General features: G+C 35.2%; 1 protein-coding gene across 29 annotated transcripts in view; it reads right to left on the reverse strand.

Annotated features, from left to right (window-relative positions):
• TBC1D5 (TBC1 domain family member 5) overlaps positions 1–19,025 on the reverse strand; it is a 543,840-nt gene that overhangs the window by 374,984 nt on the left and 149,831 nt on the right. Inside the window, exon 1 of one of the 29 annotated variants that reach the window (XM_084991852.1) lies at positions 3,088–3,260. The exons of 27 other annotated variants lie outside the window; for them this stretch is intronic. The gene's annotated coding sequence lies outside the window, so the exon portion shown is untranslated. Of the gene's footprint in view, positions 1–3,087; positions 3,261–19,025 lie in introns of those variants that run through there. One more of the 29 variants, XM_084991845.1, reaches the window with a different exon arrangement.

The following is a 19,025-nucleotide window of genomic DNA, read 5'->3' on the forward strand; positions in this document are numbered from 1 at the left end:
TTTCCTGCCTTTAAATCTTATCAACATCTATTCACTAAACACTCAGCCCACTATGTGGGTGTAATATCTTCTGTTTGTATGGCACATACTATGTTTACAGACAACTTTCACCTCATCTCAAAGTAAGGATATAAAGACATATAAGAGAGAATCTCTACACCACAAGAGCATAAGTCTATTTGGTGAGAAATGACTGCATGAAATAACATAAGATTTAAATAACAGCTCGAGGTCACTATAAAAAGGTCATCAGTCAATACAAAAAGACCTTTAACCAAAGCCTATTATTTACCATTTCACTAATCCATTCTTTTAAAAGGAACTCACCCAAAAACGCCTTTTGGGAAGAATCAGTGTATGTTTAGCTCACGGAGGACTAATTTGGAAAGCTTTGTAAGAGTTCCACAGGTAGCCCATAGCTAACATCATCAGTGAGGAAGCTCCCATGGACTAGAGCTAGTGCATGTCCTTAAAGGACAGTGAGGTTTAAAACAAAAACAAAACCATAGGACTGTAGGCAGGAACTTTTATCTAAGAAACTTAGTTTGAACATAGTCTGGTCAAGGAGAACCACAGAGAACCAACTGCTCTTTTGTTAGGTGACACCCAGCAACACACTCAAGAAAATCAACAAAAGTTGTTGATAGATAATGCATAGGTTCTTTATCCTCTCCCATCACGGAGCATCTGCATTTGGGTGCTGAGTAAAAGCCCTACACAAATGGGATCTGCACTAGATCCTACAGGGTATGCAGGAGTTGGGTGTTAGAAAACACATCAACTTTCTTCATAAAATCTTCCCATTCCAGTGTCACAGAGTCCTTCCTTACAAATGATACAGCCCTTCAGTTTTTCTCTTCATTTTAAACATTTAACTGTTGCGTTTTTCTTTACTAAAACAAGTTGATAATGAATGTATCAAGTTGAACCATATGAAATTGAGATTTTTAACAGTTTTTCACCTACCAAAAGAAGGCAATTCCCAATGGTTTAAACTTCATTCCCATTACCTATATTTTCATTATCACCTTCTTTTCATGTCTAGTCATTGCCCAACTCAGGCTCTCCCTACTGCTTAGCCAGGGCATACAATAGCTGCCACGCCTGCCTCCACACCATCTTACACACTCAACCCACAACAATATCCACAAGCACAGGGTTTATCACGACATGGCTTTTTGCATACTTTTCTCTCACACCTGAAAGCTTATTAGAATGCAGCTGATCACAGGTGACATTTTTAAGTGACAATCTTAAAACAGCTCTAGTTTATCAAGTTGATAATTTATTTTTATTAACTACTTAGGAAATCATTTCACAAATGATTATTACCAACTATAAAACTCCTTTAGAGCAAAAGTGACCCTCATTAACTGCCCTTAGCACAATCAATTTACACACAAAAGTGAATTACACTCAGTGACCATTTCTATTATTTTGGTGAATACAAAAAGTAGGAATAGAAGGAAAGATAAACAAGCAGAAGGAACATTTAAGACACTGTTAAATACATACTTAGGAAAAGTCAAAGCAAACTTAAATTTTTATACTGCTACAAAACATATTACACAACCTGAAGTTACTTTCTTCTCCAAACACAAAATTAAAAACTCAATGTTTAACAAGAATGAAAAGCATATTATATTTGATAAATGTTTAAATCATTAGGCAAAGAGAAGGTATTGGTTCTAACTATTCATTGGTGACAAAACTAGATAAATGAGTGTAAATCAAGTAAAATTTACAGATTTCCCATGAAGAATTTTTAAAAAAAGATAGCTATGAAACCTGTGTATTTGGGAAAAGAAGAGTGATGGGTGTTTATTTCTCCGAGCTACTTTAATACACAATGGCTTAAATGAATTAATACTCATTTAGATGCAATTATTTGATGGGAATAAGAAGTTCATAAGTCAACTCTCCGAATAAAAACATAATGCTAGCAAGCATTAAAATGGAAATGTACTTTGCTTGCATTTTCATGCCAATTCCATTGGTAGTCACCTTCTGGCTTTTTTTTTTTTTTTTTTTCCCCCCCTAAACAAGGTCACGGTGAATTCTTAGGGAAAGGTCAATCCTGGTTTCCTGATTACCCAGCACAACTACGTTGTAAAAACATTAAAATTCCCATGACACAGTTTTCTCTTGTGATTTAGAGTAACTCCATTTACACGGCTGTAACAGCTGTTAAAAAAAAAAAAAAAAAATTTCAACTGAGTAAACTTTAAAGATCTTATTGGTTTATCCAACAAACATAAATTGGGCAGTATTCAATCTAACGACCAAAAAGAACTCTGAGAAGGTAAACAAAACCAAAGACTTTTACAGCTTTTACAAGCAGAAGAAAATGGGAACAAGGAAGTTATACTAGGCAAAAAAGCTATTTGCTTATGGCAAGGTCCCTGTCCTTTAGGGGAGGCAGTGATCTATTAGGCAGATGACCTCACTAGTGTTGACCACATGATTGCTGACTGATGGTTTAAGACTCCGTTTCTGAGAAAACCAAAACTCTTAAGTTGTCTTAGTTTGGTGACATGGGGCTTAATGTAACTGACTCCATTTTGGGTCTACTGTCTTGTTTTTAACACAGGCAAATTCTTCAACCTATTAAACATATTACAAGATTAGACTTTTTGTCCAAGAATGCTTTTTTTTGCTAAAGTTCTTTTTTATCATTTTTTTTACTATCTACAAATTTTTTCTTTGTTTTCTTTTTTTTTTTTTTTTTTTGATAAACTATTTCCCCAATACAAGTTTTTTTTTCTACTGTACAGCATGGTGACCCAGTTACACATACCTATATATTCTATTTTCTCACATTATCATGCTCTATCATAAGTGACTAGACATAGTTCCCAGTGCTACAAAGCAAGATCTCATTGTTAATCCATTCCAAAGGCCATAGTTTGCATCTATTAATCCCAAGGTCCCCATCCACCCCACTCCCATCCCCTCCCTCTTTGCAACCACAAGTCTATTCTCCAAGTCCATGATTTTCTTTTCTGTGGAAAGGTTCATTTGGGCCATATATTAGATTCCAGATATAAGTGATATCATATGGTATTTGTCTTTCTCTTTATGACTTACATCACTCAGTATGAGAGTCTCTAGTTCCATCCATGTTGCTGCAAATGGCATTATTTTGTTCTTTTTGTTGGCTGAGTAGTATTCCATTGTGTATATATACCACATCTTCCCAATCCAATCATCTGTCAATGGACATTTGGGTTGTATCAATGTCTTGGCTATTGCGAATAGTGCTGCAATGAAGATGCAGGTGCATGTGTCTTTTTTAAGGCAAGTTTTGTCCAGATATATGCCCAAGAGTGGGATTGCTGGGTCATATGGTAGTTCTATGTATAGATTTCTAAGGTACCTCCACACTGTTCTCCGTAGTGGTTGTACCAGCTTACATTTCCACCAACAGTAAAGGAGGGTTCCCTTGCTGAAGTTCTATTTTAAAATACCTTAACAAATAATAAACTATGACTCTGTACATAAAGTCAACTCCTAACACTGAATCCTAAATAAAACTAAAATCTTGTTCTAAAACCTCAGAGGATTTACTCTCAGAATGATTTTAACAATCAATTTCTTTTATTTTTCTTTATTCTTTTGTTTTTTTAGGGCCAAACCCGCAGCATATGGAGGTTCTCAAAGTAGGAGTCAAATCAGAGCTGTACCACTGGCCTACGCCATAGCCACAGCAACACCAGATTCAAGCCATGTCTGCAACCTACACCATAGCTCATGGCAACGCCGGATCCTTAACCCACTGAGCGAGGCCAGGGATTGAATCTATGTCCTCATGGATGCTAGTCAGATTCGTTTCCTCTGAGCCACAACAGGAAATCCTCAATTTCTTTATTTAAATTGCAGTTTGGGAGTTCCCTTCGTGGCTCAAAGATTGACGAACCCGACTAGGATCCATGAGGATGTGGGTATGATCCCTGGTCTCCCTCAATGGGTTAAGAATCCGGCATTGCTGTGAGATGTGGTGTAGATTGTAGACATGGCTTGGATCCTACATTGCTGTGGCTGTGGTGTTGGTCAGCAGCTGCAGCTCGGATTCAGTCCCTAGCCTGGGAACTTCCATATGCCATGAGTACAGTCCTAAAAAACTAACCAACTAACTAACTAAACTGCAGTTTGATTTTGTGGGGAAAAAAGGAAACTCTATTGAAAATGCAAACATACATATTGTACAATAGAAAATTAGCATCTTCATCAACTATACTTTAATAAAAATTAAAATAAATTATTATTTTTTTAATTTTTTTAAATTTTTTGTCTTTTTGCCATTTCTTGGGCCACTCCTGCGGCATATGGAGATTCCCAGGCTAGGGGTCGAATCAGAGCTGTAGCCGCTGGCCTACGCCACAGCCACAGCAACGCAGAATCCGAGCCGCGTCTGCAACCTACACCACAGCCCACGGCAATTCCAGATCCTTAACACCCTGGGCAAGGCCAGGGATCGAACCTGCAACCTCATGGTTCCTAGTTGGATTCGTTAACCACTGAGTCATGACAGGCACTCCAAAAGAAATTACTATCTACACAAATTAATAAAATCATCATTTTAATTACAATCTAATATTACAAATGGCTAAGACTGTCTTAACGCAGGCAAAACCATTTTAATAGCATATCATCAATATCATGTGGGCTTCTCTATTAAAACCTTTCAATAATCATATACAAAAGACCAAAAAAAAATGAAATTTGCAAGGGAAATGGATTTCAATATGGTCAAAAATGAATGGTCATGAGCAGGGTTGAATTCATGCTGTTATTTATGGGAATTGTTACACGTAATATTATTTTATATATTAAAATAGTCCTATAACAAATTATTGGTGATGAACACCAAACTGAATGGGAATGAGAAAGATAAAGAAAACAGGTATTTCTCAGCTAGGAGTTCTATAAAGGGCCTGACAGTAAATATTTTAGGCTTCACAGACCAATCTCTCTCTCAACTACTCAACTGCATTATAAACTAATAAGTATGGCTGTTACAGTTAAACTTTATTTACAGGCACTGAAATTTAAGTTTCATATAAATGTTCATGTGACACAAAATACACTTTCCTTTTGATTTTGTTTTTTTGTTTTTTTGTTTTTTGGCTGCATCCATGGCATGCAGAAGTTCCCAGGTCAGGGCTCAAACATGCTCCCACAGTAGTGACCCAAGCTGCTAGAGTGACACTGCCAGATTCTTAACCCAGTGAGTCACCTGCTCACTCCTCTTCTGACTTTTTAAAAAACATTTAAAAATTTGAAAGGCCCTCTTGGTTTGTATGCTGTACAAAAATGGACGGCATATTAGATAGACTTGGCCATGAACTAGACTTAAGTCAATCCCTGTTCTAAGTCATATGCTTAATCCAACTGTCATCTCTTAAAACAAAATAGAAATGACATCCTTTTATCTTCTTCAATTTCTACATCTGTTTTCTAAGTATTTTAAGATTTATCTCCTACTTTCTGTCATCAACGTCTTACTGCAGAGTCATCATTTCTCATTTAGATAATTGCCAAAAAAGCAAACAAAATTTTTTAAAACTCTGTGATCTTGATGCCTCCAGTGATGGTCACACCTCTAACCCATCCTAAAAAACTGCTACTTGAGTAACAGTTCTCAAATGTAAGGCTGTTCTCATATTTTGGGTGATCAAATAGAGATACACAAATAAAAATGCAGATGATTTGATGAATACATTAATAAACAGTATAACAAATGAAATAATGAGTTAATGGATTTAGGCTTTGATCATCAATGGTTGCCAAAGTTAAAATGATAAAGAGGTATCAACTGCCTCCTGATGAAAGGATCCCAACAGCACCTATAATCTTACCTATGAAATTAAGCCTACATCCAATCAAATGCTGGTGCTAACTGCGAATTTGGAGAAAATATAGAAGAAAATGTTTAGTTGAAGCATGAGAACACTATAGACCAAACAGCCCAGATTATTCAGTAGATCACTTGTAAAGAAAAAGAAGTTTTGGAGAGAGAAACTACAGATTATGAAAGACTTAAATGGCAAAAATAGTTTTTTTTTAAATAGGCAACACTAAACTGTTGAGACTAGAGAGGCATATGTGGGTGATAAAAATCATAAAGAAAATTAGTTATTATTCTCAAAGCCAGAAAAGTGGCTAATTTTGGAAGGAAAGGGAATAAACCACATGGAAGGGCTTCAAAGTGATCGTCAAAGCTCTATTGCTTGACCTGGGTGATAATTACAACCTTGTTTGTCTTATAAAAACTTACCAAGATATATATACTTGGTAAGGGTATATCAGATATTAAGTGTATATTAGATATTGCTGATTCCATTTCAAAATTAAAGGTTAAGAATAAATTAATTAAAGCAAAAAAAAAAAAGGAAACCCAGTAACAGTAACAAGAAAGAGGATGTAAAACCAGACCCAAATAAGATTTTTTAAATATAGAGGCGAAAAAAGAATACTATCTACAACTGTGCACCCCAAAATTTAATGATCTAAATGAAATAAAAAGAAATTGATGAATGGATTGTTTCCCAAGAAAAGACAAATTTCCACAATCACTTCCATAAGCTGCAAAGAACTGAATGCCCCAAAAATTTTAGAAGATACTCAGAAATGTAGTCAAAGACTCTCCTTCATCACCACAATAACCCTCACTCCCTACCATAGGTACCTCAATTACAGTATAGGTAAAGTTTAACAAACCTTAAAGGAGTTAATAATTCCTGTTATGTTTAAACTGCTAAGTAACAAAAAAAAGGAAGTGTCCTAATTCATCTTCTGTTAGCATGACTCTACAACACCAAAACATCACAAAGAGAGCACAAGAACAAAGGACCTCACAATATACTATAACCAAGATGGATTTTTTTCCAGAAATGAAAGGGCAATTTAATATTAGAGGCTCTATTAACTGATTGTATAAGTAAGCTAAAAGAGAAAAGATAATAATATCACTTCATTAAAGGAAAGTCTTGAAAAAAATTTTAATTTATACAATGAATAAAATTACATGACTTAAAAAAAGCTTTCCTATATATCCAAAACTGCTCAAAATTTTCTGAGTGATGTGACAGAAACTACACTGTACACTAGACAAACCAAAAGGAAAGTAAGTGAAATATCTCAGCTAAAAACCAACAACAAATCTAGTGCATTGTAAAAAAAAAAAAAAAAAAAAAAAAAAAAAAAAAAAAAATTACAAAAAACCTAGATGGAGAGAATGTGTGACTTGTTTGAAAGGTTTACATAGCATTTGATTAAATCAAGATGCACACCATGTTCCTGGATAAGAAGACTCTTCTTGGGAAGAAGACACAAATTTTCCACAAAGTAATCAGTACCTCTAATGCAATTCTAATAGAAATCCCAAAGGGACTGAGAGAGCAGAAAGTGGCAAGCTTAAAAAACAGACACTGAAGCCCATCTAGATTGCCTGAGAATCAAGGATGTTTTAAAAAGAGTAAGATGAAGAAAATAGCTTTGTAAAGTGGGAAATCCACCATAAATCCACAGTTATTTTAAAGTATAAGATCTGTATAAAGAAAAATAGATGAACAGATTAAAACTAAGCCCAAAATAGGAAGCTCCCTGGTGGCTTAGTTGTTAAGGATCTGGCATTGTCATTACTATAGCATAGGTTCAGTTCCTGGCCAAGGAACTTCTGCATACCATCAGCATGGCCAAAAACAAAAAACAAACAAACAACAACCAAAAAAACTAAATCCAAAACATATCCATGACTATATCAAAATTTAGAATATGACACAGGGGAGTATTTGTTGATGGATTGAATATGATGAGTAAGAGTTTTATGGGTTATACAACAGAAGATATTACTTACTGAAACTAGGGAAACTAGATAAAGACCAAATAAAGCAAGCATAGAATAAATTTAATTTCAGACTTATCAAATTTGAAGAATTCTCCTGGAATCCAACTACAGAATGTATACATATATGTGTAACTGGGTCACCTTTCTGTGCAGTAGAAAATTGACAGAACACTGTAAATCAGCTATATTGGAAAAAATAAAAATCATTATAAAAAATAAAAATTTATAATTGTGACAAAAAAGAGAAAGAAATATGAAGTAAATAATAAGATAAATATATCTGGAGGTCAACACAAGAGCCAACAATATGTTACAACATGTTACATATGTAAACAAATAATGATAATTCAACATAACAACTGTATATATAAAGTGCCAAGGAAGGTATAAGTTAATATTTGATCAAAGAAATAAAATTTGAATTGAATCTTGAAGAAAGATTAGGTAGGAGTTCCAGTCAGGGTCAACTTATTCAAAAGGAACAGAAAAGCAGAGAAACATAAAGAAATATTTGAGAAAACTGAGTACTTTTAACAAGCATTCTTGGTTCCCTGCATTAGGCTTTAAAAGGCTTTCCTTCTCGAGCATTCATGGTTCCCTCCCCACTGGTGAGGACGCCATCAAGTCCTAGTCTCTATCTTGAGCACTCAGCACAGGAAAATGCCTACCTTTTTTTCTATGTGCTTTTAAAAAATTAACGTCCATACATCAAACATGAATTCTTAAGTCTTGAACACCCTGCTTACAGATTATTTTAACTTCAAAGCTATCACATTGCATAATAACACCCCACTGTTGAATGAAAATTAAAAAAACATAATAAAATGAGCCCAGAAATCAAATGTGGCTCAAATCAGTATCAAGTAATAAGACTGATTTACCAACTACCACATTTTCCTAGTTTCCATACACTGTGATTTTAAGAAAGGAGCTTAATAATTCCAGGAAAAAAATAAGTACTGCCACTTTCTTTGGAAAAGTGAAATATGGAAAATAGACTTGTGGCTGCCTGATGGGAGAGGGAGGGAGTGGGAGGGATCGGGAGCTTGGGCTTATCAGACACAACTTAGAATGGATTTACAAGGAGATCCTGCTGAGTAGCATTGAGAACTTTGTCTAGATACTCATATAGCAACAGAACAAAGGGTAGGGGAAAAAATGAATACATGTAAGGATAACTTGATCCCCTTGCTGTACAGTGGGAAAAAATAAATAAATAAATAAATATGTACATGGTTGGCTACTGAAACAAAAGTCCTCCCAAGAAATAAAGTGGTGGGCCAGAGGCTGGGGAGAACAAACTCAAAAGAAAAGCTCATTCCTAAAACAGCATTTCTGTTTCGCTTGCTATTTCTGTTAACAATCACCAAATAGTCATTTATTTACTTATGTATTTATTTCCCTAGATTAAACAAAATAACAAAATATGCATATGGTATATTTCATATGCTTTAAAAACAATCAAGTTATCTTTTCATTTCTTCATATAATATATATAACTGCATTTTCTTTAATTTTAAAATGAATTAGAAATTAAATTTTTTCATATATTTGCATGTTTCAATTTAGATTTCTTTTTGTATGTGGAAATAAGTGTATGTCACATTTGATAAATTTTGCTAGAAAATATACAATCCTATATTTTTACATAGGTAAAAAGATTAAAAATTCAAACTTTCAAACTAAGGCTCTAAGTATTCTAAATGAATAATAATTTTCTCCTTTGATATTCTCTTTAATTACTATAAATATAATACAGCATCCTTCCTATATTATAACATTATAGCATAATATTTGAGATCATTTTTTAAGCGCTCAACATTCTAGGGGGAAAAACCATGAAACTAAATCCTGATTAGAGTGATAATTCCAGTTACACGAACATTCCATACATACTAAAAGTTCTATGTTACATATCTGCCACAGTCTACTTGTGAACACGCGGAATCCCACACTTGGTGTTAAAATACCACCCCACCACTAGGAAGAAGTTACAACACCAAAAGACGAATTATTATTTATTTCTAAAAACTAACATAGTTTAAATGGAAACAATATAAAAACAAGACAAACTAAAATGAACCAAAAGCAATGCTGCTTACTGAAGGTAACACAGGTAACAGGAGGCCATAATTTTGAAGATCTGATTGATACATATCCAGAGCAAATGCTTAAATTAGTAAAAGTGGGGCTGGGTCTTCTGTTTACTTTTTGCTAAAACACTGACCAAGGTTTTAAAATAAGAACCTTAAGAAATAGCAGCCAAATATCATTTTAAGTTAATAATATTAAGGGCTAGAAAAAATTTCCAAGTAACTATAAGATTGAAAGATTAAAATTTTAAGCCCTCCCTACTTTCCCCCTCTTTGTTCTCTCCCCCACCTCTGTTCTTCTGTCTCTCTTCATACATATATGCATACACACACGTGTATAATTAATTTTAGGAATCTGAGGTGGCAACACAAAAATTAATGAAATCTTGTATATAAAAAACAGAGAAGACCATTATTTTTAGTCAGCATTAACCTCTTGATTAAGGAAATTTTGTAGCTCAACTTCACTAGACACCAAAGTCTGCTCTTAGGTATTTTGGTAAACAAAAAATCTTGTCTTCCTATTAAATTCGAAAGGCAGAGAAGGAATGTCTTTGAAATAATCAAATCATCACCCTATTACTTCTCCTATCCTGTATCTCATGTGTATAAAACATTCCCTATGCCCACATTTTTACCAATAAATAAAACTGATTCTCTGATTCTGTCCTAGCAAAATGCACTAAACCTCATACTAACTATACAATTTGACAATACATGTTCTTTAAAAATAAAGAAGCCTAAAGTAATCCACTTTGTTTCTAAACAGACATCATTCATCCTAGTCTTTGTCTTCAACATTTCCACAAACGAATAGCTAAGGAAAATTAGTGAAATGTTGCACAGTTCTTATTCAGGAGAATAACCTGACTAAAACAGACCACTCACTAATAAAGTGCAACTTAATAAATCATGTGGAATCTTATTTTGTTCAAACCCTTACTAACTCCTAGCACCATCTGTTACCATCAAAACTATATGACAAGATATGATATATAATTAATAGGTAAACAACAATCTAATTAAAATGGACAAATACTCCATGTTCCTGCCATTTGGGAGCTCTAATTACAGACTAAATTTTAAGCTTGAATTAAATATTTAAGCTGGAAAATTAACTTTCCTTCTCGAGCCTTGAATACATTAATACAGATATGTGAAGCGACTTCCTGATGGGAACTTAAACATGTAATTTAGTTTCATCAAAGCAGTTACTAATTGTTAAGCAGCAGTACCTTACCATATGTACACAATAGCTATTTAGAGCTGAAAAGGTGCTTCTAAAGCACCCCTCTGCAACCCTTTCCTGACATAAATATAAAATGTATATACACCACAGCAGTAAATACTACACATGGAAAATAAATTACTTAGAGTCTTCAGCTTTCAGTGCTTTCTGAAGACAACTGGAAATTGGTCTAAATAAACAAAATATACCTATATTTGACAAGGTTAAAAACCACACACAAGTACAAAAGGCCAGAAGATACTAAAGAACAAAAAGGATCCAGGTATAAAATTCTAAAATTATACAAATTAATTTAAAAACCCTGACCTACTGAACCAAAATAATGAGTTAAAACAGGTACTAATTCTTTTCTTCCTACTTCTCTTCACAGACTACAGCAGACTTAGGTAATATTCTAGAAAGCATTTACAAAGACGACAACTTAGAGATGAACCATTCTGCATTGATTTTTAAATGTAGGAAGAAAAATTTCAGAAAAAATGACCCTAACAAGCACTTGTTTAAGAAAATTAATTCAACAAGAGTATAAGATATATATTAAATTACTATTTTATACTGAGCAAATAAGGAGAATGAGAAATTGCTAAAGAGGTATATATTACTCTTTAAAAAAATAAGTTACTCTATTTTTTTTATAAACAAACAATGGCAGGTCAAATATACTAACACTTTGGTTATGAAAAGAGAACACAGTCAAAGGGTTGTTGGAAACTTGTTTTGCTTATATATTAAATATTTCTTTGTTAAGACTTAAATAGCATTTAACTTTTAGGTTTATACAAAAATTACCTGATTTTTATAATTACATAGAAAGAGTACTACACTGCACTGTTTAACATTCAAGGCCTACAATCAGTAGATAATACTTGCTTACATTAAGTTTCATATATTTGAAATTTTTGCCAGAATTTAAGTGAATTAAAATTAAAATCATAAAAGATGTGCATTTAAGAACAAAAAGATTTTTATTCTTTTGACAGTAGGAAATATATTTACTATTCTATAATTCACTACTCTTATTCTAGGTTTCCGCTCAAGAGTAAGTTTGCCTGTTTTTTTCTATCAATATTCTCTGATATCTGCTCCTTCTAGAAATTGCCAAAATTGGACTCATGCTTAAACTTTTTACTCATGTAAATTACAGAACATTTTAAAGTTCCTAATACATTAGTGATCCCTAACTATGAAGACATTTCTTAATTTCAAAAACTATCAGATTTGTTACTAGGATGTAATGTATAGAACAGGGAATATATTCAATATTTTATTATACCTTTGCATGGAGTATAATTAAAATATCCAAGTGCTATATTGTATACCTGAAACTAATATTAATATGGTAAATCAACTATACTTCAATAATTAATAAATATTTTTTAAAATAAAAGTCTTATAAATTTTATAAGTGGGAAAAAAATCAAGGACCTGCCCTAAACACACATGAGTAAAGGTACTTTCGGTCTCTAACTTACAAAATACACAAACTAACTAAATATACAGATGTACATGTGCTTAAAAATGCTTTGTCATTACCCTGAAGTTTCAGAATGATTTGTAGCCATAGACTGGCAAATACCCACAGAAAGAAAACAAGGACACTCTTTGAACAATACTTTGAAGTGAATATTTACTTTCATGTTATCCCACATCATACGAAAAATCAGCAAATGAAGGACATCAATAAATATTACGAAAAAATAAAAAAAATCTGTCCTAAAAGATTTAATGGATATAAAAAACAGGCCTGATTCACATTTAAGTAACATGGTTCTTTTCTAGTAGTAAATCAGTCAACTGGAAGATAACAGAAGTTCCTACATAATGCAGGCTACAAAAGTCTATTCAATTTTATTTAAAATCTGTATGCTGTAAAAGTACATGGCATGGAATTTACTAGGATTACAACTATATAGATATGAAATTCATGACATATTGATTCAACATATTGAACTGGTTTTTAAAACCAATTTATATAAATGATTATAAGAGTCTATATTATGTTTAGCCCTTGAGGCATATGGTAGTAAATTTGAATTTAATTTTAAATAAATTTACATAAATATAAAAAGTTCAGTAATTTTTATCCACCCTGCATATGAAACAGAACAAATTAAAAAACAAGAGGATTGTACTTTATAAATGCAATTGAGGCCAAAGTTCAAACAAACCAGAAATCTAAGTTTAAAGAAATCGAGGGAGTTCCCGTCATGGCGCAGTGGTTAACGAATCCGACTGGGAACCATGAGGTTGCAGGTTCGATCCCTGCCCTTGCTCAGTGGGTTAAGGATCCGGCGTTGCCGTGAGCTGTGGTGTAGGTTGCAGACGCAGCTCGGATCCCGCGTTGCTGTGGCTCTGGCGTAGGCTGGCAGCTACAGCTCTGATTCGACCCCTAGCCTGGGAACCTCCATATGCCACAAGAGCGGCCCAAGAAATAGCAACAACAACAACAATAACAACAACAAGAAAAGACAAAAAAAAAAAATAAAAAAAAAATAAAGAAATCAAGGAATAGTCATAAGTTATAAGATGTCATCAATGCAAAAGATACTAAGCAATAAATATTTATATAAATATATAGATAGATACATATTTGGTAGTAAAGATGATTTATGTTTACTATATATTCTTTAAAAATTAATGTAATTCTTTTGATCCCTGGCCCAGGAACTTTCACATGCCACAGAGTGGCAAAAAAAAAAAATTTAACGTAACTCAAAAAACTTCACACTGACATATGGTGTGTGTGTGTGTGTGTGTGTGTGTATTTAGATGGAACTACTAATTAAGATAGGAATACAGTAAATCCCCTTTGGAGACCTTGCACAATTTACAAAATGAAAATATTTTTAAAGGCCATTAAGTTTTCCTTGACAGGTATTGGCAAGTCAGAGATGCCATCCTTTATAAGGATGATTCTAACTTCCCATCAGTTAATTGGGGCTCAAGCTCTGATTAACTTGGAGACTAAGCCAGAACACATACAAGCTCCGAACATGAACCACAGACATGGTAATAATAAAAACTTGCACTCTGACCTCTCACCTCATCCCTGTTTCATCAAATAATTAAGTGCCCATGTATTCAGAAATTCTAGGCATGTTAAGCAAAAACCAAGATATTATTTGTAAATTGAAGCTTACTGTTTCGGTATTATCAGAGGCATTTCCAAATGACTATCATTTACCAGTTGCTTTACAGATAATGTTTTCTAATTTTTTTTTCTTTTTCATTATGGTTTATGACAGGATATTGACTATAATATAGTTCCTATGCTATACAGTAGGACCTTATTATTTATCCATCCTAAATGTAATAGTTTGTTGCATCTGCTAATCCCAAATTCCTAACCCTTCCCTCCCCTTGGCAACCACAAGTCCGTTGTCTACTTGTGAGTCTGTTTCTGTTTCACAGATAAGTTCATTTGTGCCATATTGTACTTTAGATTCCAGTTCCTTTACAGATATGTTTTCTATTTCCTGAAACCAAAGAAGAGGAAACCATAGCTCAGAGATGAGTTATGTTTCTCAAAGCTGCACTGTTATCGAGACTCTTCTTCGCTAACCTGTCTCAGGTCATACAACTAGAATTTTGATCTTTAATGCCAAACACTGTCTGTTTATTACATTGTTTTCTCCAAAATTTTGTTCTGAAAAATTTTTAAATTCAAAAAAGTTTGCAAGAATAATACAGTGAACTTTCATATACCTACCGCCTAGATTCTAACACTGACACTTTACTATACTGGTTTTATAATTTATGTATCCATCTTATCGTTCAGACCATCACTTTTTTTATAACATTTCAAAGTTACAGATTCTATATTACTTTTTCAACATCTCTTTACAAATATTTTCAAATATACAGAAAATGTGAAAGAATTTTACAGTGAACGCCCACCTAGAATCTTCAATTACATTTTAGTATACTTGCTTTATTACGTCTATCTATTTATCTATCCCTCTGTCAATCCATCATATTGTATTATTATTTTTTTGTCTATTTTTTAGGGCTGCACCCACGGCATATGGAGGTTCCCAGGCTAACGGTTGAATCGGAGCTATAGCTGCTGGCCAACACTAGAGCCACAGCAACACCAGATCCGAGCCGAGCCTGCAACTTACACCACAGCTCATGGCAACCCTGGATCCTTAACCCACTGAGTGAAGCCAGGGATCGAACCCGCAACCTCATGGTTCCTAGTTGGATTCATTTCTGCTGCGTCTCGACGAGAACTCCATCTTATTGTATTATTTTAATTACTGGTATTATTTGTTGCAACCTCTGATTCCCTCTGGAAAAGGACAGAAACTGAAAAGTTGTTTGTATGTATTTTAACCTGCTATCTTACCTTTATTGCTGTCAGTTCAAGAAATGTTTGGCTACATATGCTTTGAATGTTTTGTCGTATCTCTCAATTTCCTATGGGGTATAAAGACACAAACCCTTAAGGAGAGGACAATGCACTTGTTTCTCTTTGGAGAAAAAAAGAAGAAAAATACACTGAAATTTTTTCTTAGGCTACTAGAAGAAATAACCCAGAGAAAACCCAGTCCTTGGGGTCGAGGGGGGGTGGGGGGGTGGGGGGAGGACTGTTATTAGCCTTAGTTAATCAAGAAACTTGACACACAAGTGGCTCTGAAACTTCACAGAAAAGTTATACTACTAAAGTTAAGTAATTATGTTACTTTTTTATTTTTTCATGGTATTTATGGCTGTGATTCTATGATATATACATTCTATAATGTGATTCTATGGTGTATAACTGTTGCTTTCTGTTGGTAAAAATTTCGCTCCTAAGTCACATGATGGAATTTAAAAGCATCAGTGATTCCTGGAGTTTGGCTATTAATTTAAACATATATACCACTTTATCTCTACAATTTCCTCTTACTCCCTCACTCAGTATAAATGCTTTCAAACTCACTGAAACACCTGTTTCTTAGACTTCATGTCAATTCCCCATTTCCCTTCTAGTTTCCCATCCTTCCCTATCAGAAGTATCTGAGCTACTACTGCAATTAACATCCTTCCAATACAATGTCCTCTCTTGCTCCATGTCTAGCAGTTGTGTCTTTCCTGAAAACCTTCCAACACTTGCTCAGTCTCAGCCTCCTTCTCTGATTCTATACTCAATGTGCGGAAAGCAGAGGGAATAATCAATGAAGAGAAATTCCTTCCACTTTTGACCCAAATGAAACACATCCACATGCACTGGGCCATCAGGGAGGTGCTCCACTGAGAGAGAAACTGCTAGGAGGAGTGCCATCCACTGACAGTTTTCAGCTGTCATACCTTCAGGATCCACCACAGTATCGTGCCCAACCAGAGGGACGGATGCCAGGGGAAGACCACTCCTGCCCAATATAAGGCATCCATATCAGCAACATCTGCTCTGTCCACCACCCACCACTCCTCACCACTGGTCTGGCTGGGACTTTCTCACAGCTGCACTGTTATCTGAGATGTTTCTTCCCCAACCTGTGTTCCCTCCTCTTCTCTCAACACAGAGGTCAGCAGCACATTATGCTGTGAAGCTTTCCCTCCTTACTCCTGCTCCCTTTCTCCCTTACCTTCCAAAGGCTTTCCTTCATAATTGCTTAAAACTTCCATTTCTATCATGGCATCTGCTTCCTGGAGGACCTCAACTGTCACATCCAGTATTTTCCTATTTCAAGTAGCATCAGTTAAAAAAAAAAAAATCCACCCTCCTCCTATACACACAAATCCTTGCACTAGCCTCAGCTTCAAATCTGTCTTATCTTTTCATAGCCTCTGCTCCAAATTTAACTACTTTAACTTGCTCTCTCTCCCTCCTGGCCCCTTTACATCAACATGTAAAAAAAAAATTGAAGTCTTTCCTAAATTAAGAACAAACTCCTTCAGTCCTGAATCCCCTTGTGACAGCCAGTACTTCACAGATACTAATATTGATATTTGATATGCAGCAGCTAAGTTTCACTGGCAATCTACAATGTCTTATTTCCCATTTATGTATCAATCACCCCATGACTGACTTATGCTCCCCCCCCACTCCACTCCAACTGCTCACCAAGGCACATCACGGATGTCATGAGCGCTTTTCAGCCCTCCACTTCTGACCCCTCCATTCATCACTCTCCTTATTGCTGTCTGCAGCTCTGTCCTCAGTCACACCATCATTCACTGTTTCCTTTCATCTTCTTGATACATTCCTCCTTTCTTATCATACTGGTTAAGAGTAGTAAATTAGTAGTAATTTAGGAAGGAAGGAAGGAAGGAAAGAAAGGAAGGAAGAAAGAAAGAAAGAAAGAATGAACGAACGAAAGAGAAAAGAGAAAAGAAAAGAGGAAAGAAAGATAGATGGATGAGGGAGGGAAAGAAGGAAGGAAGGAAGGACGGGCGGGAGGAAGGGAAAAGGCCCAGACTTTTAGTATAATCCACAAGACTCTTCAAAAATCTAGAGTGTATACCTAACAGCCTCAGGTTTCAATATTACCCAACACATGAACTTAAATTATTTGTTCCTCAAATACACTTTAGGTTTGCAATCATCTCTGGGCCATTACAGATAGTTCCCTCTGCCTGGAATGTCTGTCTTTCACTATTCCTCACCCACAGCTCAGTCTGCATGGACTTTAGAAGTCTCCTTAGAACCATATCCCACTCCCATCTCCAGATTGGTTTAAGTACTGTTTTTCTGGGGTCCACTATCTCCTATGATAACTCCATTATACCATTCATCATACTAAATGGAAATTTTTAAAACTGTCATTCTCTCTCTTATAAACTGCAAGCTCTTAAGGAAGGAAAAATATCATATTTTAACTTGTTGATCCAACACCTAGAATACCGTCTGCCATTATAAGCAGCTAAGCAAAAAGCTTTGTGGGATATAAAGTTATAAAAAAAGTTCTAAAAGTTTTCCTAAAAAAGGAAGGATGGGAGTTCCCGTCGTGGCGCAGTGGTTAATGAATCCGGCTAGGAACCATGAGGTTGCGGGTTCGATCCCTGCCCTTGCTCAGTGGGTTAAAGATCCGGCGTTGCCGTGAGCTGTGGTGTAGGTTGCAGACGCGGCTCGCATCCCGCGTTGCTGTGGCTCTGGCTACGGCTCCGATTTGACCCCTAGCCTGGGAACCTCCATATGCCGCGGGAGCAGCCCAAGAAATAGCAAAAAGACAAAAATAAATAAATAAATAAAAATAAATAAAAAATAAAAATGGAAGGAGGAGGGCAAAAAAGAAAAGATCCTTAGGAAATAAATTTGTAAATTATCTTACAAAATATATGCAACTCACACTTGCTGGATCTTATCTTCACCACTACGATGGTTAATTTTATATGTCAACCTGACTGGGCTAAGGGGTGCCAAGAAAGCTGGTAAAACATTATTTCTGGGAGTGTCTGTGTGAGTGTCTCTGAAGAGATAAGCATTTGAATCAGACTGAGTCAAGAAGATATCCTCACTGATGCGAGTGGGCATCCCCAATATATCAAGGACCCAAAGAAAGCAAAAAGGTGAAGGAAGGGCCAATACTCACTCTTAGCTTAGGCTGAGATATTTGGATTCAGCCCAGGATTTAGTCCCCTTCCCCCGCAAGGCCCCATGCCATCATCCCAACTATCAGGTCCTCAGACTCAACAGGAATCACACACAATAAGTCTTCCTGGCCCTTCAGCTTGCAGGCAGCAGATCATGGACTTAGCCCCCAAGCTGCACGAACCAATTTCTGTATTTTACACATGTATATCCTTTGGATTCTGTTTCTCCGGAGAACTCCGCCTAATACAATGAATAATGTGGGGTGCCAGGCCCCTAAAAGATGTTCCCTGCACATTTCTGGGAGTCACCTTGAGG

Source organism: Sus scrofa, chromosome 13 (genome assembly GCF_054392235.1).
Source record: "Sus scrofa isolate SSC_HxYL_T2T_F1_AM1 chromosome 13, Sscrofa_HxYL_maternal_Yorkshire_Landrace_v2.0, whole genome shotgun sequence".
NCBI classification, from domain to species: Eukaryota; Metazoa; Chordata; class Mammalia; order Artiodactyla; family Suidae; genus Sus; species Sus scrofa.